Source organism: Ruditapes philippinarum, unplaced genomic scaffold (assembly GCF_026571515.1).
Source record: "Ruditapes philippinarum isolate M1 unplaced genomic scaffold, ASM2657151v2 ctg8899_1_1_1_1, whole genome shotgun sequence".
In the NCBI taxonomy this organism is placed as follows: domain Eukaryota; kingdom Metazoa; phylum Mollusca; class Bivalvia; order Venerida; family Veneridae; genus Ruditapes; species Ruditapes philippinarum.
The window spans coordinates 35,443-59,382 of NW_026864784.1; the positions used below are offsets into that span (position 1 = coordinate 35,443).

General features: G+C 27.4%; 1 long non-coding RNA gene across 1 annotated transcript in view; it reads left to right on the top strand.

Moving 5' to 3' along the window:
• Positions 1 to 9,547: 9,547 nt before the first annotated feature.
• LOC132726778 (uncharacterized) overlaps positions 9,548 to 23,940 on the top strand; it is a 64,497-nt gene continuing 50,104 nt past the window's right edge. Inside the window, exons 1-2 of the long non-coding RNA XR_009625251.1 lie at positions 9,548 to 10,041; positions 10,907 to 10,987. This is a non-coding gene — a long non-coding RNA (uncharacterized LOC132726778). The remainder of the gene's footprint in view (positions 10,042 to 10,906; positions 10,988 to 23,940) is intronic.

Genomic DNA, 23,940 nt, shown 5'->3' on the forward strand with positions numbered 1-23,940 from the left:
TTCTTTTTGAACCTGTGTTAATTTTTTATTTAGGAGATGTGTTTCTGTTTTTTCTAAAAGCTCATAAATATTTATTTCCTCAGTTGTTACAGAAAGAATGATATTATCTAATTTTCTTTTCCAACATGTTGGAATTGAAGAGATAAGTCTATGGTAATTTAAAAACTCAGTATTAGGGATGTTATATTCAGTTTTTAATTGATTAAAAGTTTAAAAATTTTTTGCGTTTGTATCATAGATATCTTTTACATGGTATATATTTTTGTTTTTCCACTGTCTGAAATAGAGAAGGCTATTGCTATTTTTTATGTTTGAATTTTGCCAAATAATTTGTTCTGAAATATTTTTCGGATTTTCATTAAAATTGATTTCACTCCAAGCTACTAATACTTCGTGTATAAATTTATTTTTGATTTTAAATTTCAATATATCTTTTGTGTTTATATTGCATTTAAATAAAGATATTCCACCTAAATGATTAATATTTTTCTTTATTATTTCTTTCCACAACCCATTATTTGAATCGTTTATTATTATTTTTATCCAGTTCGATTTTATTGAGTTAAAAAATATAGGAATGTCAATCATATTTAGACCTCCGTTTTTGTACTCCTGTATTATCACATCCCGTTTGACTTTATCCCTTTTTGAGCTCCATATAAATTCATAACATTGTTGTTTAATTGTATTTACAGTATTATTTGGAGGATTAGGTAGAACAGAAAACAGAAAAGTTAATTTTGGAATTATTAATGATTTCAATACTGAGATATTACCAATTGTTGTGAGATGTCTAGCTTTCCATCTGTTTATGTCTATTTGGAATTGAGATAATCTGTTATCATAATTTAATTTGAGGATATGGTCAGTTTTTGAATGAAATGTTATTCCTAGTGTTTTTACACTTTCTGATGTCCATGAAATATTACTATATTTTTTTCTACAATATATAAGGTCGTGCTGGTTTCGCAGTGGGCCTATTCTTAGAGCTGTACATTTACTGTAATTAAGATTTAGACCTGAGATGAATGAAAATTGTTCAAATATATTTAACATTTCTTTGAAACTGTTATTTGTAACATCTAATAATATTGTTGCATCATCAGCAAACATGCTGTTTTTTACTTCTATATCAAATATTTTAAATCCTTTAATATTTGTATTCTCTCTTATTGCTATGGAGAGGAGTTCAATTGCTAAAATAAAAATGTAAGGAGATAAAGGACAGCCTTGTCGGACTCCTTGTCTGATATTAAATGAGTCCGACAAGAAACCATTGTAAAGAATACAACTTGTTGGATTTTTGTATAACAATTTTACCCACATTTTTAAATTTGGCCCAAAGTTAAATAGATCGAGGGTTTTTAAAATGAAATTATGATTCAAAACTATCGAAAGCTTTTTCAAAATCAGCAAAAATTAATATTCCAGGTTTTTCGTTTTGTTCTGCGTACTCGATTACATCATATATCAATCTTATATTTTCACCAATGTATCTGCCTTTAATAAATCCAGTTTGGCTATTGTCGATCAAGTTATTGAGTACACGTTTAATTCTATTAGCAATTACTTTACTCAGTATTTTATAGTCAACGTTTAATAAACTTATTGGCCGCCAGTTTGAAAGAAGTGATAAGTCTTTTTTTGGTTTTGGGATTAAGGTAATTAAACCCTGTGCATGCAGTTTCGAATGAATAATTAAGAGAATTTATTAAATCTTTTTTAATTTCATTCCAAAACATTTTATAAAATTCAACGTTTATACCATCTGATCCAGGACTTTTCCCATTTTTCATGGTTTTAATTGCTTCGATACACTCTTCTTCTGTAATAATTCCTTCACATAACACTTGCTCGTTTTCGTTTAGTTTAGGGATTTTATTTTCATCATAAAAGTCATATGTTGAGTCTCTTTGCATCTGTTCACTGTACAGACTTTCATAATATTTTTTTTGCTCATTTATAATTTCATTTTGGTTTGACGTAACATTACCATTGACATTTAGATTATTAATAAGTTTTCTTTCAGCATTTCTAGTCTCTAAGTTTTTTAGCAATTTAATGTTTTTTTCACTGTTGTCTAATTTAAAACTTTTTATTCTTGTTATAATTCCATTGATATTTTCATTATTAAACTGTTCTAATTCTGATTTTTTCAGTTCTAAATTTCTATTTAAATTTTCGTCAAAATTGCAGGCTATCTCAGTTTCAAGTTTTTCGATTTCTGTCGTAAGTTTTTGAATTTGTTCTGTTTCTGTTTTCTTTTTATATTTTGAAAATCTTATAGTTTCATTTCGTATTGTACTTTTAATAACTTCCCATCTGACTAAAGGGTTTGTGTCTGTATTAAGAGTATTAATAGCCTTTATAGTCTGGTGAACGGTTTTGGGTTTATCATCGCCTTTTTGTTATGACTTATGTCATTTCATATCGAGTTGACGGGTTCTATTTCCTTGTTTCTTTTACAAAATCAAAGCAGCATAATGCCAATATTAATATTTCAACAAATCCAGAAAGTCTTCCTTTATAAAAATTGTCGAGTTAAAATGAATTGCCAAGCGTGTAGATATGACGTTTTCAATTACTGGAATTATCAGAATTGCGTAATGTACAATATTGTTTTTAGTGGCGCGAGATTTGCCAATACAATTTTTGGACCATCTTCATTTGAATGTTTCCACCAGTTAAGATATTTTAGTATTGACATATCGGCAGACATTTTTTCAATGAATATCATTCATTCTAACATTTTTCTACATATTTAATACCTCATCTGAGTATAAAATAGCACGCTTTTTCATTAATATTTCATATTTTGTTAACCAAAAAAAAATTGCCGTCAGGTAATTAAAATTGTGCTGGTCATGGTTTAAGCATAAGCAAAGTTTAAACTAATAAACAGTGCAGAACTAAGCATTATGTTGTCTTACATAATATTTTGTAATTTTACCGTTTAGTTATCTATAATGTGTGTAATTTGTTTATATATTTAAGATAATGAGCATATTATGAAATAATATAAGAATAACTGCGCTCTAGTAAAATACTTGACAAAGTTTATCTGATATCATTGCAACCTGGGGGGTAAATCATAAGTTTCCCGCCGTGAAAGTAAAAAACATAGAGAACTTTAATGTTGGTCAAATGTTTTTTGTAAATGGTATTTCGTTTTCTTGTTTAGTTTCACGCTATTCTTCAACATCTATATGTCATTGAGAACAAAGTATCTGTTATATATCTACTTTACGTCGATAGAATAGCAAAGGTTTTGAATTGTCGAGTTTAAATAAATTGTCAAGGGTAAAGTTTTGACATTTTCCATTACCGAAAATATCTGAAGGGAAGACAATGAATAGAGTGAACACTTCATTTATATGGCAAAGGGGATTGACTAATAATTTTTCAAATATCTTTTTTAATAATTTTTACTAGACAGCACATGTCAAAAACTGACAAAAAGGCACTTTTTTAGGAATGGAAGAATACAGTCACTATTATGATTGTTTGTTCAACCAATTCTATCCAATTTGATAATTGATAGCACAAACATTGTATACTTTCTTTTAAAATGATAAGGATGATGTTTGATTTCGAACACTAATACTGGTTTATATGTTTCAAAACAGTCCTAATGTATTGATATAAATTGACATTAATGTTTGTTTTATTTAATTTCTTATGAAAATAATTTGACATTTGGTTCTTTGCATCGACTTGTGATATAAAACCCCTAACTATGTTAAAAGATAAAATAAGACTAAATGTCAAATGGATACTGTATTTGTTTCGTTTGAAAATTCACGATCAGATAAAATTTCATCTAGGAATTTGGTGTAACTGTCGTACAAAACTGCTGAAGTATCGTTGAATGATATGCTAGAGGAATAATACGAGCAAAAGGTAGTTCTTTTTGTTTTAATGTGCTGAATAAAAGTCAAATTGTTGAGGATGTTATCTTAAGGTAGACCATGGGTAATGGGTACCATAAGGAACTGTAAAATTGACAACATAGGACAGTTATATGTCTTCAAGGTCACCTGTATGCAAAATTTAAATAAAATTTACCGTGTGGTTTATGAGTTATGGATATATTTCTGAACTAAGACTTTGCCATTACAAGGGCTTATTTTCAGAAATGAGGAAACTGTAAATAATGTGTAATATCATCATTATAAAAATGTTTTTCTATTGCTCATTGTTGAGAAACAAATAATAACATTCAGGTAACACATAACACAAGCAAAATGTTTGTTTCTAAATAAAATGTTCTTAATACGTATAAAAATGTTACCCTACCCCACCCACTTTTAACACTAATTTTACCATTTCCCTATCTAAAATGCCTTATTCAAAATATCCCTAAAATTTATCGAAATGAGGGTCTGTTTTCAAAGTTTGCTTAAATTTTCTCAAAGGTATATTAGTTGATCATGCAAAATATAAAATACTTTTACCGTGTAGTTTTTATTTTATCAAACTTTGAAAATATCTGGTATCATATTTGCTATAAATTTTGGCATTATTTAGCAAAATAAATACCTAAAATAATTATATAATTTAAATCAAACTTTTTTTCTTCCACAAGGGATCAGAGAGATACATAAATAATATTAAAAAGAAAAAAAGAAAGAAAAAAAAAGTTGCCCCTTCTGGGGTTTGAACCCACGCCCCTCAATTTTAATGTAGTTTACAAGCGATTCTAGCCTATTTGAATACTCTTCAAAGTGGAGGTAATGCATTACCCATGGTCTACCTTATTTTTGTTTGTTTGTTTGTGTCATTTTACGTCTTTTTCCAACAGTATTTCAGTCATATAGGCAGGTAGTTTCCTAACCATCGTTCCTGGAGAGTTACACCAGTACTTGACTACCTTCCTCCGCGCTAAACTACCAAAGCATCTCCCGGGTATCGAACCCACGCCAGAGAGGTAACTGGATTAGAAGTCATCGACTACCTTAAATTACCTATAAGTTATATAGGTGATTATAATGAATACGTGTATATTTCGTATATATGGCAGACAAATATATTTCGACAGTAAATTTTTGTCAAAGATAATTCATATTGAACTTATTTTATTATAACAAAAGACACTTCACCATTGTTTCAATAGCGTACGTTTTTTTATGAAACAGTTACGTTGTGATATTTTGTTGTTAAGTTTCGAAATAAAGCTCTTTCAGTTTGGTCTACCTTTGATATGAAATAATATTAGTATTTTACTAATTTACTTATAAAGGGATGTCTGAAAAAGTTCCTTAAAAAGCATAGTGAGGTGTGTACATGTGTTAGTGTAAGACGTTTAATATTGTAGAATGTCTTAAATATATTATTATTATTATCATGAAAAATGAAACATGGGCGTTGATTCACTCTTTACTTTGTAGTCCTCTGTCGGATTTGTTTCTATTTAAATACTTCATTTACTTTAAAATGCAAATTTTCAGAAACACAACTAACAATTTGATGTGGCGGCATGGCCGAGTGGTTAACGCGTCGGACTAGTAATCTAATGATCGCTAGCCGCATAAGTTCAAACCCTGTCAGGGGCAAGTCGTTGTTTCATTGAGCAAGAAACTTTACACACATTGCTCAGTACTGGTTGGTTCCAGGAACGGATTCGAAAGTGTGTCTATAAGCTTATAGCTTCCTACACAATCGAACTAAAATAAATTCTGTATAAACCAACTAACAATTTATGATCAGATAGCGCTGCAGTTTTTTTTCCTTCGTTTCATAAAATTGCAATTGTAGCGATGCATTTTTTCATGAAATTATTATTGCACAAACAGGTATCGGCATTGTTAATCATGCGGTTTTGATTTATCACATTTTATCTAAATTATAAGTTCACATCTTAACCAATATATGTTATCTGAAGTGTGTGTTACATTGTTATAAATACGGTTTATTTTGTATTTGTTATCAAAGTTGTTAAACCGACTCTCCAAGATCCTAAACTGCTACAAACAAATCTAATATTAATGTGTCAATAAATTGCTATGCAGGTAGAGATATTCACAGTTAAACATGATGACATTTATATTTTCATCGGCTGACTTTATCTTTTTTATCATCATAAGTTGGAACAACTGCTTGCAAATCATTGCATATTTTATCTCTTTAAATCATTTGCAATGCTGTTACATGCTTTTATGACTCTTATATTAATATAATGATCTAATCTTTGAGATAATTTGTTGTATCAATGAGTCATTTTAGAAATGTTCATGTTTACATACACTTCAACAAGAAAATAATAGCAAAACATGTAGGCTAGTTAATGTTTTCAAAAATACCTTATTTTAAAGTGCATAAAGCTTTATAAAAGCTGTTAAATATCATTGTTTGAATTTTAAAAAAGAAATACTTCAAAAATGACTGTAGTAAATGGATGTTTATTGCCTCAAAATCAAATGGTGCATGCATAAAATCATTGTTAAACGGTTAAAGTCCTGCTCGAAACATTTAACACTGTTAACATAAAACATTAATGTGTGTTAAATGACAAAGACGTTTTATGTTATAACTCTTTTAAGAATCATTCATAACATTTTGGAAACAATGTAATTTTACTGTTTATATATTTTGTAAAAATATTTCATTAGATATTGCTATATACCCAGATATATTAAGATTATGTTATGAAATATTAATCTTAGTTTTTAGACAATAAAGCTAACACTCCATCTACTTCTTTCTTATATCTCCAATTGAGTATCTCCGAGAAGAAATAGATTTAATGAAACTTTCTGCAATATATGACTTTAATTATGTTTGCGTTATGGCTGTTAAACAGAATAGTTCTTATCTCAAATAGATATTTGACAACTGTATAGTTCAAGAATTGAATAATTAGAAAAAGCAAATAGCTGGATGGAAATTTATAAGTTAAAATTCATTTTTTTATTTGAGAATGAATTTCTGTCGTAAGAAAGATAACAGAAGCTTAATTATAAAATGTTTTGTGGATGCACTCTGATTCAAACATGGTATTATTGTTTATACAATTCTAATATGACTTGAGCTTTCATCCGTTAATACAAAGAAGAAACAAATCAGTTGTAAAATATAAATGAACACAGCTGATCGCATTATATTGTCCCTGCCTTCTCCTTAAATATGTTTCCATAAGAACTTTCAAGTGAAATTAATTGATATGGGAATAGTTGTAGCAGAATTTGAATAAGCAAAATATTCCGACGAAAACCAATGAAAGCTTAGCAAATATTATTAAATTTGTAATGATGTATTGTATGATAGATAAGGAGTTAAAGAAGTTGTTTATGAATTATTCTTATGTCCTGAAATATTGATGGTTGCGATGGTTCTTCGACTTTATACAGTCTCATGTTTTAGCATCCATAGATGCTATTCCTTGATTGTATTTACAAAAATACAACAATATGAAGTAAAAGGAAAAATCGTTGCGTGATATCATTCCATCTCATGAAAATAATCTCAAGCAACGCTAGATTCTCTATTTTTCAGTTAATCAATTAAATTGCTCTGTCTTTATCAAACAACTAGGATCGAAATGCATTGCTTTTAGTCATTTAAATGTTTCGTACATTCTTGTTTCTCTCTGTTCAAATCACCACGTAGATTGATAGATGAATAAATTATAAATTATACATAAGATATAGAGTTATTTACATCTAACAAAACTTGAACTGTCATATAAAGTAGCATATTGACAGTAAGTTAAAACAAAAGCCATTGAGTTAAATCAGGCATCAGTGAGTAAGAAAGTCAACCAGCGAGTTAAAGCAGAAATCGATAAGTTAAAACGGAAATAAGTCCGACTGAGACTGTCAAAAAGCATTTAAATTCGGGGAAAAAACACACACATTTCAAAATATGTTAAAAAACATAAAAAAAATCTTTATTTAAACATTCAGATAAATATCCTCACGCATTTCGAGTTTCCTAGCGTTTAAAAAATAAACAGTGCGCCGAATCTCAAGTTAAGTTAACTTGCCCTATGACATGTATTTTATTTTGTATTTGTTTGTAATTTAGTTTAAACATATTTTTTTTCTCAGAATATATATACATGTTACAATTTACACTATACAGAGAGCAATTCAAATATTCTTAAAAAACAGGATTAGAATGAAAGACAACATGTCTTATGAAATTCTTCTCCTTTGTTTGTAATTTGACAGTTGTTATGTGTAGGTTATTTAAAATGTCCACTGTTTTTAAGTTTGTTCTTTAGGATAAGAATAATCATATGCGTTCACCTTTATTGTGAAAAGATTTGACAATGAATTAAACTACTTTACTTCATATTTTTGTATAGAAAAACATGTAATAATACACATGACCATAGCCTGTTTAACTCTTATCATCAGATTAGTGGATACAATAAGAATTTCACCACAACATAATTGTGAACAAACGAGCTAATGTCAATTTTTGTGATTCAATCTTCTATTAATCAAATAAAAGGGTCAGAATAGTGATCTAGCAATGGACATATTAGGTTGTTGTTGTGTATTTCTAAGAAAAATGATATTTTCCACAAAAATAGTATAATCATCAGTCTTGATTAAACGTAGTTCATATAAATTATAAAACATAAATGGGTTTTAATTCCGTCATTGTTTTAAATAATCATGACAAATTCCAATATTGTACTAGACACAACTGTACTGTAATTTGTTTATCAGGGTGTAATATCATATATGTAATTTAAAGGCTTCTCTGACCATAAGTATTATTCATTTCAATCTCTAAATTATCACAACTAGAAAGTTTGCTACGATGTCATGTCTTTGTGTTTAAGTTACCTTGGTATTGATACTTGTAGTTATGTAAGATCATGTCAAATAAATTATCAGGCACATAAACTCTTACAGCCACCGAAATCCATATTAAGTTATATTTGTAGAATGTCTTACACATACAAGTAGCGCTGAACATCCAGTGATGTAGTAGTATTTTGACTTCCATATAAAGTACTAATTCATCATAATTATACAAATTGCCCATATAACAAAATCAACAAATTATAGCATATGTATATGGCAAATATGCAATTTTGGAAACTGTAACAAAATACAAAAAATGTTTGAAAAATAAAAATGGTAGCAATTCTGGGGTAAAATGGGCTTTTAATTTCTTTTATAAGATAGCGTACCGGTACCTTATGACTGACCCCTTGTGGTAGAGAGGTTGCCTTAAGGGATTGAGGCAGTAGAATGGCAGCCACCGTTTCATCCTGCGTAATCGTAAGAAGCGACTAAATGGGTTCTTTAAGTTTAAAACACCCGAGATAAGCCAAAATCATCATTCCTGTTTCCGCGCCACATGCCATAGGCTGGGCTGGGGCGCCGTTAAACCAAACAAATAAAAAAGCAGCAAAAACATTATACTAACGTCGTTGTAATTTAAATATTTTCTGTACATCGTAAATTAAGTAATATATGATATACACTCGTATGTGCATTGTTAAAAAATGTTGTCTTTGTTTGCCTTGGTTTAAGCTTTAACCAAATACATGACTGAGCTAAAGGTACACAAATGACATGTATTTCTTGTTTTCATAAAACATCAAAACAATTGAAATTTATGTTTCGCTATTTTTAATATATGATCAACAAATATTTACTTAAATCATTTTACTTAAAAGATAACAGGCAGTGGGTATATTTGTTGATAGTGATAAGACAAGAGCGGAGTGAACATTTATCACAAAACATGGAAAACGGAGAGTATCAAAGTGTCAAAAATAGAAACAAATAATGGATAATACATTAAATTCGAATAAATAGCATAACATGAATTTTGTTTGTCAAAGTGAAAATTAAATGCACGATTTTGTATCGATGCGATATACTTCTTGATGAAAAAAACAAGTTATTTATCTGCAAGTACTGCTTAAAGTATTCGTTACACTTGAATTTATTTTCATTTCATTCATTTCATCGTCATATTGGGACTTGGTTTTACCTTAGACAATGGGAAGTACATAAATGTAATAGTTGTTTGATGATAAGAAAAGTTACATAATGTCGGAAAATACTGTTCAACAAGGTATTTTTAAAATTTACAAAATAATCAAACAATATAAAAAATAAATGTTATTAAGTTCTGAAAGAGTTTTCAACGTATGTAATCTAATCATTTATGGACATAATCGATCCTTACATTATGTAATCAAATCATTTATGGATATAATCGATCCTTATTGACACGATGTTTACACGGCTGTACCTGTGTTTAACCACATACTTAATGTACATGTTTTGAAAATGTCTATGCGCAGACAGCATTTTTATTTTGTTACATTATTTTTCAAAATATCAAACTTAGAATCTTGGTCAGTATTCGAGCAGATACTAGTAATGCAATTTGCTAGCTTGTCTAATTTATATAAAATGTATTTATCGTCTTTTATAAGGATAGTTCTATTAAAAAAATTGTCTGGAATATACATAACAATATATTCATAACTAATAATCAGATATATACTAATATTTATCAAGACAATCTCAGACGTAAGCCAAGAACTAGAGTAAACAATGAATTTGATCTTCTCGTTTAGAATTACGTCTAGATGATAATCATGTTTTACTTTTATATTTCTATTTTGATAAAAACATTTGAAAAAGATCTCAAAAATATTTTCTTTAAGGTTACCAGACTATGAAAAATATCTTTATAATGGTACAAATGTTTAATATTTACTAACATAGTATGCCAGTATAGAAATATTGTTTTAAGAAATGCTTGCTCTTAAAGCGTAACATCATGTAATCTATCTAAAATGCAAATATTATTACTATAACCTATTAAATTTAAATTTTAAATGTAACGCATCTATCACCAACATGGGAAATCAAATAGAGATAGGTCGTTAGATTGTGATATAGGTTAATGAGTTTGATTGTATTTTTAGAATTCACCGCCAGATGGTATTGATCTCTAACATAGCGAAATCAAGGTCAAAGTATATCTTGCAAAGTCATTTGATACTTAGGTAAGTTTTTTTTTAAAAAATCGATTCGCTTATTAATTTGATCATTTACAGGAAACCTGCCCTTTTAGGTGCCTTTTATATTGCTACTGTTTTGTTCAAACATACATTATTTCTCAGAATATATATGCATGTTACAATTAACAATATACACATACATTTACATATATATATAAAATTTGTTTCCTTAATGAGTAATTGACATATAATAGGAGTTTAAATCATTACATATTTAATAATCTCAGGTTGTAACTGTTCAAACCGGTCTTAACATGCCTGATATACTAACGGACGTTCAACTATAATACCAGTACTCATATTACACTGCGATCAATATAAAAAGAAAGAAAACACGTCTTCAGATTTCTTTTTCATCACACATATTTGTTTGGTTGGTAACACTGTTCAGAAAAAAATCTGACATTGAAATCCCAAATCGAGGAAGACAATATTGGGGAAAATACGTTGATACCATTTACATCTGATAGTCTGATAACAACTTTTTGTACGTGAAAACTTGTGTGAATTTCTAGATGATGTTTTAACATGACAAACCGATAACCTTTTTCTTATTAATTCAATTTTAAGAGTTTTGTAACTATTCTGTTGAATGAGAAACGAATGCTGAAATTGTAACGTAGACCATTGCTGTAATTTTCAAATCATTTTCATGAATATGTTTGTTTCAAGTAAGAAACATTGAGCACGTTTCTACCCTTCGTTTGAAGCAGACAAACTTATAGCTGAATTTCTTTACATTTATAAGTTACAAATTATATTTACAAGAGTTAACATTGTAATAATAGTCGTAAATGATAATTTGTATCAGTCAAACTCAAACATTATTACGACATGAAACAGTGAAAGATTAAAGATTAAAGAGTCTTTCAATTCCACTTATGTTATATATTCAAGTGTTATGTAATAAACGTAACTGACTTCCCAATATAATCTTGATTTTAAATTTGAATGAGCGCCTCAAATATCGTTGAATGTGTTCTGCGTAGAAATACCAGTTAAATATATATGTTAGTGATAGTAGCAGTCATATCGAGTAAAGCCGTTATCGTGAACTGTTTGGAATGTAGTAGTTATAAAGTATTAGGATACATATAAGTGCAGGAAAATAGGTTTATTGAACCAGAAGGTAACGAACATAGTTTAATTGTATACAAGCTTAAAATATTCTTTAGAATTATTTATTATGATTTATAATTGCAAACAGATAATAAAATATAAATGAGAGAAGGTTTTTTTTCCGTCATAATTCACTAAAAACATTAAACCATAATAATTGCAACTGTAACCGCATATTCTTTTTATCATTTGAACTTGTGGAATTTAAGTATGCAGTTTTCAGATGTGTTGTTAAAATGATTTCTGTTTTTCACTTTTTTAATTTTGATATTTTGTAATGCATTGTTCTAAATAAACACGTTTGAATACAATATTGCTTTTACATGATGTCATTTATTTGGTAAATTGGTCACAGATGCCATTTAAATGTATACCGGTATAAAATTGCCCTTTAAACGTAATGTAAGTTTATTTAATCACTAATTTCTATCCTCGTATTCCGATACTTTGGGATGCTATCTGATAGAATCAGCGTATTTGTATTCTTCAAACTATTTAAAAATGTTGCAAAAGGATATCTTTGCTAAACCTTTAGTTTTGTTTTCGGAACCCAAAACAATATTGCATAATATTTCACATTTATATTTAATAACAATGTTAATACAATTTGTGCTAAAATCCACAGTAGCCTGTAACCAACGATTTAATCACTAAAAGGGGAATTTAATATGAAAGTGGTAAGGTAAATCAGAAATTACAGTCACGGAAAGGTGTTTCGAATGCTGTTCCCTATTACATGAATGGAAATACACACGTAAATTTGATAATGTATAATTACTGATGATACTTTATATATGAATTTCTAATCCAATTATTTTCAAACAAACATTTTACTATTGAGTAAAGAATTATTGTAAATATACCAGCTGTATTCTCTGAACTTTGTACTAAACAATAGGAATTTATATATCGAAATGTCGGCATCACTCTTTTGTGACATGTTGACAGGTAGACTTATTTTGTATGTTGTAACTTTTCTAAAAAAAATCATTATAATTGATATATTTAAGAAATAGCAATGGTAGACGACAAATTTATAATATTCACTCATTTTAATTAAAGAATTTCAAGAAAAAAATACTAATCTGATTCTAATATTTCGATCTGTCGTCAACAAGAAAATGAGTATGATTTATTAACATGCTAACTTTTAACCGAATTCCAATTTCAAATACATTAACCCTTTGAGTAACTTAGAGTAATCGGGTAACTAAACTTAGGGTTTTGAAAACGGACATTTCAATTTCTATAGGGTATAAGATAAAAATGAAAAATCTTTATAAACACTGCTTGCTTCAAATAGATAAGAAAGTGTGTGTCGAAATGCCAACATTTCTTTGACTGATAATCATTTAGTTAGCTACAATATTATAAATTTAGGTTCTGCAACTGTATGCGTATTTGGATTAAAATATTTAGAAAAGGTTAAGAACCTAATCAGCTATTACGTAATAAAATTTGGATAAATAAAAGTTTGGCTTCCTGATAGACTACATTGTATTCACTGCACTAACCTCCAAGTTAAAGTATGAATTTTAACATTGTTAAAGTATGATTTAGATGTACACTGTAGTTTTTCCTTATCATTATGTCAACACAGTCGTGTTAAAATCAGAAGTGTTCCGCAAGGGAATTTATATTAGGCAAAAATCATTACACTAAATTGTTAAGACTGATTTTGTTTTTATAAATGATGTGTCATTTTTTGATAGGAATAAGATGTTCCGCCGTTTAAAACAATAATTCTTGATAAATATATGTACATAGACCAGATGACAAAGTGATATTAAATGTTATTTAACCTAATGCAATTTTAAAATAAAACTGAATTGGTTAGCTCATTTGACAGTTAAGTACTCTCCTGCGTATCGTTCGAATATGTTTTCACTATCCTCTGTTCAGACCGATATTTCTATTTTTAGAAAGGGAAATCCATGTCTACACTTCAGCCAATCAGTGACTAGCTTACAACGAATAGTCACAACAATGTATTTGACGCATCAAAATGTAAACAATGCATGTAAATCGAACGTTTCTTCCTAGAGGTTTTCAAATTTCAATAGTATCGGTAGAATATTATCACGATCCGTTTACATTGCGGATAACGAAGGTTTAAGATAAACTGTAGATTATTTGGCACTATTTAACAAGCAACCAAAAGTCTACTAGTATTTCGCATTTTAAGAAAACACTTTATGTCTTTATTTTGTCTGTTTATAATGTGATCTTGTTAAATGTTTCTGTTTATGTAATGAATTTCGAGATGAATTGTATTTAATAAATTATTAAAGTTGAACTGCTTTTCTAGAGAGTGTGTAGTAACATGCATGAACAGGATCTGAACGATTTTCCTTTTATCTGCGTTGTCAGTTGATACAAAAAATTATCAGTTAGAGCATGTCACATTTTATCACATTCAATCATTGATCACAATATTCCTTGAAATTTTTTCTTAAACATCTGACAAAATTCAATTTGTGAAAACATTCAATATAACAAGTAATCGTATTAGATATACTATCAAATTATGATTATAATATTTGTGATTAAGAAATGAGAGCCGTAAAATATCTTGATTTGAAGGTTTTTGAAAGATCGAACATTAAAGTTATATTAGAAAAAAACTTCATTTTAAAGATATATAGTCTGATGTACTGTGATATTAAGTTGTAATAGTTAAGAATGAATGCACCAAAAGGTATGCAATTGTTTTAATTTGCTCTTTGCCAAGGTTATTATATGAAATGTCACAATTTTGCTGCAAATTAAAAAATAAACAAGACATTTTCATTTATATTCGGAAGTGTTAACCTTTTGTAACGGCGAGCATCATTTTCAATTTTATTGCTTTAGGTGTTCATATAATTGTCACATCGTTGTTGCATGTGCTATGTGGAGGTTGTAAAATGTCGCCCCGTACAATCGATCAATCGATGTGTTATTTTCTTTTCTCTTTGCACTTTTTGAGTTGGGTGGTTCTAGTATTCCTACTTGAATATTGTATAATCACCCATGGGAAATGTTGCCTGTTTTTCAAATCAAAATGTTAATAAAGAGTTGTTTTGACTTCTATGCATACTATATGTGTAATACTCACCAAAATGAAATAGTAATAAAAATTCTGGCTTAGGGATATGGCCAATGGGTAACTTTTTTGAAACTGTAATAAGACGCCAAAAAATAAAAGAAAAATGGGGAAGGGGTGAATATCAATTCAGGCGCACTAATTTACGAATGATTCAAATTAATATTAATGAATTTTATCTATCTAAAACATACATCCTTACGTTTGTAATGAATAAATGAATATAACTGTCTGTAAATGCGAACATTTCCATTACCCTTTTCAAATACTTTGTTTACAAAATTGGTACACAAGGTATCATCAATAATAGTTATTTTACATTCACGAAAAAGGGTGAAAGTATAATGAAAATTTTAAATTTTGGCATCATAAATTTATTTTTACATTATACTAAAAATATCATTTTGAAAAAAAAACAGGATTTTTCGTTTAAAAAAAAATGTCTGGTTTTTCCTTTTATTTTATGACAGTATAAGTTTTAAAAAAGGGTGTTTTGAAAACATTAAAAAAGGGGAAAAATTTTGAATTTGAGGCTCGGGGTTTTTTTGAGTTGTAATGAGGGAAATGGGAAAAAGTAACCCTTGTCTATTCTAGCACCGGTTTTGGAATCTTTAAATTTTTTCCCTTAAAAAGTGAATCCAATTTATCCCCAAAGGAAACTTGTACGCCAAACAAACAATATTTTTAAATAAAAAAATATTAAAATTAAGGGTTTAAAATGTACATTGTTTGGCTTCCCTGGGACAAATAAACAAAGAGCTGCAACCCTTTTAAATTTGCCATTTTTGGGTTTTCTTTTAAAGGTTTTATGTACTTATTTTTTACAACCCCCATTTATTTTTATTTTTAATTTTAGTAAATTTTCTATTTTATTTTTTTAAAACCCTGTTTTAATTGTTAAATTTTCCAAAAAAGTCCATTATAAAACTTTTAATAAAAATCACGAGGTTATGATAAATTTTTTTTTAATATAAGATTTTTACAAATGGACCCGACTTATCATGATTTTTTTTTCTTCAAAAATTTTTGGGGAAAAGTGTTTTTTTCTTTCAGCTTTTTAAGAAATAAAAGAAGGGAAAACCCACTTTTTATATACCACAACCTTTGAGAAATTTGACCTGATAGTATTTTTTAGTAAAAAGTTATTAGAAAAAATTTTGGGTTTTTGTGATCTTGTATTTCTTATATGATAAAAGGAGTCTGAAAAAAAGCCCGTGTTTTTTTGGGGTCTTCCCGGGGGTTTTCCTATTTGTAAAATCGTGGGTTGGTTCGTTGAAAGGCTTTCCCTTGTTGATCTTGCTTTGATTATTTAGAAAGTCTTAATAAAAAGAAATTGAAAGAATTTTTTTTTAAGTTTAAACTTTCTGCATTAAAAAATACTTATATTTTACCCTGTTTTGCCCCTTTTATTTCTGAAAAAATAAAAGGTTTATCAATAAAATAAACCCGTGAAAAAATGTTATTTTAGATAAGGACTCATAAATAGGGATGAAATTTGCAAATTTTCTTTTTTGATTTAAATTTTTTTGTTTGTTGAAGGGATTTTTTAATTTTTATTTAATTAAAATTTGTTTTATAAAAAAACCCGAAACTCTTTTCTTTAAAAAAATAATTATAAAAATTATAATGGCCCCTACTAAACTAAAAGACATTTTTTTTCCTGGGTAAAACTTTTATTTGTCTGATCCCCTTTTAAAATCCCAAAGTTTTTCTGGGTTAAAGGGGGTAAAGTTTTTCATTAGTTATTGTTATTAAGTTTTATATAAAAATTTCCCATCATGCCAAAAAATTATCGTTGCCGATGAAAAATAAGTTTTTCGGGGATAGGAGTTTACGGTGCTGCGTTTTTTGGTGTCATCCCTTTGAAAAAAAAAGAAGAAATTGGGGTAATTTCAATTTGTAATAATCAGGTTATTTTTCTATCCGTTGCCCGTTCCCAGAAAAAACATTTTTTTGGGTTTTTAAAAATAGAAATTGATAACCCTGCAGAAGGGAGACAGTCACGTCTTAAAAAAAATAACATTTTGGAGTGGTTTTTATCTCTTTTTCATTTTTTTTTTTTATAAAATTCGAAACCCCTTTTTTCCCTTTTATAAAGGGGCTTTAAAGATTAGCGGTTTAAAAGTAAATTTTTTATACTGTTTTGTCGAGAGTTGGGAAACCGGGGGAAAGGGATGCGAAAAAAAATTTCCCTTTAAAATTTTTGTTCTTATATACCCTTTCATATTATTTAAAAAAGGGCTTTTAAAAAAAACCCGTTATTTTTCTTAAGGGCCCTTATTTAAAATTTTAAAACTTCTGCCCCTTTTTTTGTAAAATTTTTTCCTTTGTCAAATCCCCCATTTTTTTTTTGATTTTAAAATAAGGGTTTTGAAAAAATTTCCCCAAAATTGATAGAAAAACAAAAAAAAGGTAAAAAAATGATATTACCAAAAGATTTTAAAGATATAGAAATGTTAAATATATGCTTTATATGTATATATTATTGTTACGTAAAAAAATACAGGATTTGGTTGTTCTAAAAAACAAATTGTAAATTTAAAAGTTTTATTTGTCATTAGACTAAATGGGTTTTTCCCCCAAAATTTAAATGTGTTTGGTAAAAAGTGATGGAATGTTGTAAACATGCCCTTTTTTAAAAAGTGAAACACTTTTTTTTTTTTAAATTTTAAAGATTTAAACACTTGATATATTTTATATAATGTTTTAGTATGTTAAAAATATATGAACGCGGAAAAATTTAAAAATGAAAAAATTAAAATTAAATTAAAACTTCTTTAAAATATAAAAAATGTTTTTTTCGTTTTTAAAAAATCCCAAAAAATTTTTGTAAAAAATTAAAAATTCAAATTAAAATTTTAAATTAATGAAATGTTTTTAAAAAAAAAGTTTGGATAAGAAAGTTACCCAAAAATTTTTGTATTCATCATTTTGGTCGCTTGGTAAACCCAAAGTTTTTTGGGTAAATTTTCATTTAAATTATTATTTTTGTTTCACGGTATTTTTACAAGTTTTTTGCTTTTTTTGATTTAAAAACTTTAAATTTTGAAAATTTTTGCGAAAAAATGCCCCAAGCCATTTCCCTGTTTTATTGAGACTTTTTTTTAAAAAAATTTCCCTTTTCTGATGGTATTATATTATAGTTTTTATTTAAAAGTATGAATTTTTAAGTATTTCTATTTTTATGTTTTTAAATTACTTCTTTTTTTTAACTTTTTAATTTTTTTTTTTTATTAAAAAAAGGTCCAAAATTTTGTTTTTTTTAAAATTTTGAAACAAAAAATGTTTTCTTCCCATTTGGAATGCTATTTTTATGGGTTTTTTCGAGGTGTTAAATTTTTTCAATTTTGTTTCAAATCTGTAGTTTTAATTAAGACACAAATTTCCGGTGTGAATTGTTTAATAAAAAAAACTTAAGAGTAGTTTAAAAATCATAAATAGTAAAGAAAGTTTTCCTTTTTAAATTTTCATCCATCGTAAAATTTTTCAATCGTGGACTTCCCTTTTTATAAAATATATTATTTGGGGTTTTTTGTTTTAAAGTAAGTGAGTGATTTAATTAATATTTGTTTTTGGATACAAAATTTTTAGTTTGTTTTGAAATGAAAAAATTTTACCATTTTATCTAATTAGTTTAAAATTTTCAAATTTTTTATTATTTGTTGAAATAAATTTAAAAATCGGCATTTTGTAAATTTTAACTATGGGGTTTAAAATTTAAAAATCATTTTAAAATCTAATTTGGGTTTTTTGAAAAAACAAAAATTATGGGGTTTTTTAAAAATTTAAATGTTTTTTAGGGGATTTGGGGTCTGCCCGTGGGGTCGTGTTCATTTTTGGATAATCAAAAGTCCTGGCCCCTTTTTTCGGTTGGAAATTTGCAAAAAAAATTTGGGGATTAGCCAAAAAAGTTTGTAAATATGTAAAACTCTACTTTAAATTTATCCCATTTTTCTACATTTTTAAAAAAGAAAATTTATGTTTTAAAAAGAAAGCATTATGCTTGAAAATATTTAGAAAAATTTTTTAAAAGAATGGTTTCATATAGCCAATTTTTTCCCTTCCAAATGTAGTTTATCATTAATTTTACCTTTACCATGATTTGAAAACGTGTCTTAAAAAAAAAAATTTTATCGGGGGGTTATTAAAAAATAAAGTCGACTTTTTAAAATCCCCATTTGATAGAGTTAAAACCCAAAAATCTATTCGTTCTCATATCGTTTTTCATGTATTTCAAGAAATTTTCTAAATTTTTTTAAAGTTTTATGCGAAAAACCCCCCTCGACCCATGCCTTGTGGTTTCAAAGCATCATAATCCCCAACCCGTGTTCATGCCATTAAAACCCTGGGGCAGAAAAATTTATTTAATGTTAATCTATTAAAAAGGTTAAACTAATGAAATTTAAAATGAGCGAGGTTGAAAATGATAGGTTATAAAAAAGGTTTAAAGTGAGTGATTATCAAGGGCGAAAAAGCATTTTTCTTTTCTTAAATGCCTTGAAAAATATGATTCGTTAGACATTTATTTTAAATGGGAACCCCTGGTAAAAGCTGCTCTAAGTTGGGGGAAACCCTTTTTTAAGTCGGCGCTTTTAAAAAGAGCCAATATTGAAAAAGGGCCTCTTAGTTGAAAATTTTAAAGGGTTTATAAGTTTTTGAAGTCACATAATGCTGGAGGAAAGATTTGGTTGAAAGCCTCGTTTTTATTGTTACGTACTAGAACAAATTGAAATTTGATTTTACGTTTAAATTTTGCATATGTATTGTGTTTGCAAAAATTAAAAATCCCAATAGATTTTTATAAAACTTTGTTGGGTTCTTCTATAAATTTTTTTTATACTTGTTTAAAAATAATGGGGTTTTATTTTTATTTTCTTTGGGGAAAATTTTTAAATTTTAAAATTTTTTTTTTATTTAAATAATGTAATGACGATTGTTTTTTAAAATTTTTTGGTTAAAATGAAAAGTATTGAAATGTGGTTTGTTTTTTTTGGAAAGGAATGTATAGATACATAAAAATTTGAAGTATTTTAAAATTTTTAAAAAAGAAAAAATAATTGAAATTTAGCGTTAAAATGATGGGTTAAAATGTGAAATTGTTCCCATACGAGCCTCAAATTTCATTTGAAACCTAAAAAATTTTTTTTTGATTTGGGAAAAGATCGTCAAATTTTATTGTTTAAAAAAAAAAATTCAAAAATCCAAAGAAAAGGTAAATTTTAAAAAGGGGTTAAAAAGTTAAAAATTGTCCCGAAGTGAAACCCCTTTTAAAAGTTTTTAATGAAAAAATTTTACCCCGATTTTTTCAAAACTTAAGTAAGTAAAAAAAATTTATTCAGTAAAAAAAGGGGAGGGAAATAATGTCAAAACAAAAATTATTTTAAAATTTAAAAGGTTTTGTCTTTTCAAATTTTGGGCCCCATTAATTTAATCTATGGCTATGGGTATATGAGGTGGTAAATATAAGTAAATTTTTTTTGATTTTAAAATTTTTTTTTTTTGAGAAATAAATTATAAAAGTTATGTATTATTTCCCCGGGGTTTCAGTTTTGTAATGGTTTTTTAAATTTTTTTAATATTTTTTAAAAGAAAAAAGCATGATATTCCAAATCAATATGATAAATTTTAAAAGATTTTCCAAAAAAAAGTTGAAAAGCGGGTTTTTGAAAAAAGGGGAATTTTTTTCCCCCCGATTTAAAATTGTTTTTGATTTGAACATGAAAATTTAAACATTGCTTTCTTAAAGTTTTAAAAGGGAAATTTTTAAAAAGAAAATACCCTTCCTACCCTTTAATAAACTTTTAAAAAAATAAAGGTGCATCTACTGGATTGTTTAAAATTAACATGCCAATTTTGAGTATAAAAATTTTTGCGTTGTTTAAAAAAGCTAAAAAAAATTCAATTCCTATTTCTTTAGAAAACAAATGTAACCCAAAACCCTAACTGTATAAAATATTCGTATTTTGCTGCCCAACAAATTCTTTAGTTTATCTAGGTTTTTTAAATTAAAAAAATTGTTTTTGGGGGAAGGTATGGGGGGAAAAAATAAGTTTAACCCAAGGAAGGCCTTTGGGATAATAAATAAAAAACAAAATGGGGGTCTAAAAATTCCCAAAAATGCTTTTTGTTTGTTTTTTTCGAAAATTTAAAAAACCCCTTTAAAAAACATATTAGAAAAGATTCTATGTTGGACTAAAATTTATACCCAGATTGTGATCCTAAAAAGATAGGTTTGATCATTGTATCAAAAATTTTAAAATGTTCCTTTTTGGGAAATTACCAAAAGGTTTTTTAAAAACTTTGATACAAAAAATTTCTCTTTGAGTTGCGAAATTTTTCATGAGTACATTCATATAGTTTTGGATGAAAACCCAACCCTATATTTATAAAAGCAGTTTTTTATTTTCAGGCTGACCGGAAAAAACAAAATTCATAAATTAAGGATATTTTGAAATTCAAATTTTCTTGTTTTTTTTAAAATTAATTTTATGCCCGTGTTTAAAAAATTTATAATTTTCATTAAGTTTTTGTTGTAAATTTTTAGCATTTTTGACATTTGGGAAATCATTCAAACTTAAACAAAAATATAGGAAAATCTTTTTAAAGAAAAAGCCTTTTGCCACTTTCCTCCCCTTAAAAGGGAAAATAATCGTTTTAAAAATGTTAAAAATTTTCGAATTGTCTTTCACCCCCCTTGCTTGTACCAAAGTTAAGGGAATAATTTAGTAATCTTAAAATTGTTAAAAATAGTTTTTTTTAAAACATGGAGAGTGAAAAAAATTTTATTTTAAAAATCGAGAAAATTTTTTAAAAGCCCCTTTTTTTCCAAATGGGGGAAGGTTTTGAAAAGATTATATTAAATTTTACGGAAATAAAATGGGTAAAAACGGCACCTTTTTAGAAAGAATTTTTTGAAATGTTGTAGAAAAAAATTTCGATAGGGCCCAGTAAATGCCTAAAACCTGCCTGAGATTAAACGATTTTTCTTTTTATTTTTTTGGCCCCCAAACGTAAAAATTTTTATTTTTAATTGTAAAAATTTTTTAAAAATGTTTTTTAATGATTGCCCCGGGTAATTACCCGGATTTTTTGGCCCGATTTAATTGGTGTAATTTTGCTATTTTTCCCCAAGAATTGGAATTTCCCCGTTTGATATTTTGTAAATTTGTGGGATTTCAGAAAAGGCCGCTATTTATCCCGATGTAAAGTTTTTAAAAATTCGGAAGGGGTTTCCCCTCTGGGCCCAATTTTTTTTATTAAATAAAATTTGATATGAATGTTTTTAAATTTTTAGAAAATGGGAAAGGTTATTTTAAAGTTGAGTGTTTATCGGGGAATAAAGTTGTTTAATATAAGGATCCAAAAAAACCCCTGAAATTTTGGGCATACCCAAAAAATTTTTAAAAAAAATTGAACCCCTTTGTAAAGAAATTAGGGGCAGAATTAACAGTTTTGCCCTTTTTTATAATTTCCAAAAAACTTGGGTTTTATGTTTGTACTAGTTTAAAAGTTAAAATTTTGATTTCAATTTGTTTAAAAAGTTCCCTTTTAAAATATTTTTTTTTTCTTTATTATTCGTAAGTAGACGAGGGAAAATTTTTTAAATTAAAAATTTCGTAGCGCCCCGTATTTGTTTCTTTTTTAAATTTTGTTTATCCCCCAGGGGTTAGAGAATGAAAAAAAATTTTTAAACGCATTTTTTCCCGATCTTTATAATAGAGTAAAACAGTGACCCCAGAAATTGGGAAAAGAGTTATCCTGAATTTTTATTTATGTGTTGGTTTTGAAAAATTTTCCCAATTTTTTCAAGAAAACTTTTACGCCGACCAGCCCTTTATATTTTAAAAGTGTTAAAGAAATTTTAGGGGTTTTTGGGTTTGCGTTATTTTGATTTTTATTTGGAAAAAAAAGACCATATAGGAAAATGCGATTCCCTTCTTAAAAACTTTAAAATTTTTAAAGTATGAAAAAAGAGAAAAGATGCGATATAAAAAAACAAATTGATCCTTTAAAAATAGAGATTAAATTTTAAGAAAAAAGACTTTCTTTTTTTTTTGAAGCCCTTTGGGGTTTTATCCCAAATTTTGGGGGTTTTTGGGACAATACTCTAAATATAGAAATAAAAATTCCCCAATTTTGGGGTTTTTAATTTTAAACCCGCCCTTTAAAGTATGGTAAGCTTGTAAATTTGGGGTTTTTTAAGTTTAAAAAGGATTATGTATTTTTTAAGGTATTCATTTTGCAATAAAATAAAAAGTAAAAATGTTTTATTTTTAAAAACAAACATACCGTGGGAAATCAATTTAATTTTTTTTACCTATTGTTGAGATTGAAAATTTTTTTAAGGGGTTAAATAGCGCGGTTAAAATAGTTAATTTTAACCCGGTAGTTCGGGGTTTTTGCAATTCCTTTTTTTTACAAGTCCCCTAAAGGCAATTAAATGTATTTTTTTTTCTTCTAAATTTGATATGTGTTCGCTTTAGTTTATTTTAATAGTTTTAAGTTTTGGAAAATATTATTGTGACCCCAATGTTTTTTCTCTTTCAGACCCAAAAACAAGTTTTATTACAGGCCTTTTTTTTACTACAAAATGATAAACGGGGTTTGAGAGAGCCCTTTTTTTTTCCCAAAAATCGTCGTGTGTCCTTTTTAACTTTTCTTTTAAAGGGGTGATATTTTAAATTTTTTATTAAATTTTTTCTTTATTTAAGTTGCTTAAAGTGGGTAATTTTTT